Below are 1613 nucleotides of genomic sequence, written 5' to 3'. Positions count from 1 at the left end.
CGAGTTCCCGGACGAGCATGCCGCCTACATCGTCTTTACAAGCCAAACTGAAGACAGGCGCAGTCGGCACCGACAACACCAGGAAGTCAACGCGGTCGCCTCTAACAACCCAAAGTTTATGCATTGGTCCGAGAAGCCTATCAGCTGGAGCCGGGCCGATCACCCAGAGGTGATGCGTCTCCCGGCTATTTTGCATTGGTGTTGGATGCCACCCTCGCGACAGAAAGGCGAGCTGCCCGTTTCTCCCGTGTACTGATTGACGGTGGGAGCAGCATCAACATACTGTACCGTGACACCATGGAGAAGTTGAACATCAAGACGAAGCAACTCATGCCAAGCCAGACTGTGTTCCATGGCATCGTACCCGGCCTGTCCTACTCACCAATCGGCAAGATCAAGATAGATGTTCTCTTCGGAGACAAGGATCACTTCCGCCGAGAAGCAGTCTGGTTTGAAGTGGTGGATCTAGAGAGCCCCTACCACGCGTTGCTTGGCCGACCTGCCCTGGCCAGGTTCATGGCTGTGCCCCACTACGCCTACCTCAAGATGAAGATGCCAAGTTCAAAGGGGATCATCCCCATAGCCGGAGACTACAGGAAATCCTCTGAGTGTGCTGCAGCCAGCAACCGGCTAGCCGAGCCCCTCGTGATTGCCGAAGAAAAAAAGATGCTGGACCAAGTCGTGGCCATGGCCGGCAAGCGGCCGGCCCTCTCCCCTGACCCCAAGGAATATGATGCTCAAGGCTCCTTCCAGCCGGCCAAGGAAACAAAGAAGATACCTCTGGACCCAGAGAACCCGGAGAGGTTTGCCGTCATTGGAGCAAACCTGGACAGCAAATAGGAAGGCGAGCTCGTCGATTTCCTCCGTGAGAATCGGGACATCTTTGCATGGTCCCCAAAGGACATGCCAGGTGTTCCGAAGGATTTCGCCGAGCACAAGCTACACGTCCGAGCAGACGCAAAACCAGTCAAACAACCTCTCCGCCGATTGTCAGAGGAAAAGAGAAGGATTGTAGGAGAAGAGATGGCCCGGCTTCTAGCAGCCGGCTTCATTATGGAGGTGTTTTTTCCAGAATGGCTTGCCAACCCGGTCCTTGCATTGAAGAAAATTAATAAATGGCGCATGTGTATAGATTATACCAGCCTCAACAAAGCCTGCCCCAAAGATCCGTTTGCCTTACCTCGAATCGACCAAGTGATAGACTCCACAGCCGGATGCGAGCTGTTGAGTTTCTTGGATGCTTACTCAGGCTACCATCAGATCAAGTTGGATCCAGCCGACTGCCTGAAGACCGTCTTCATCACACCATTCGGAGCTTTCTGCTACCTGACTATGACATTCGGCTTGAGAAATGTCGGTGCCACTTTTCAGCGTTGCATGCAGAAATGCCTCCTCAAGCAACTCGGCAGAAATGCCCACATCTATGTAGACGATATTGTGGTGAAGACGGAGAAGCGCAGCACCCTGCTGGAAGACCTCAGAGAAACATTTGACAACTTGCGCTGGTTTCAGATCAATCTCAACCCTGAGAAATGCGTGTTCGGAGTACCAGCCGGCCAGCTTCTAGGCTTCTTGGTCTCCGAACGTGGCATCGAGTGCAACCCAGTGAAGAT

Source organism: Triticum aestivum, chromosome 3D (assembly GCF_018294505.1).
Source record: "Triticum aestivum cultivar Chinese Spring chromosome 3D, IWGSC CS RefSeq v2.1, whole genome shotgun sequence".
Taxonomy (NCBI): domain Eukaryota; kingdom Viridiplantae; phylum Streptophyta; class Magnoliopsida; order Poales; family Poaceae; genus Triticum; species Triticum aestivum.
This window is presented reverse-complemented; position numbering follows the sequence as displayed.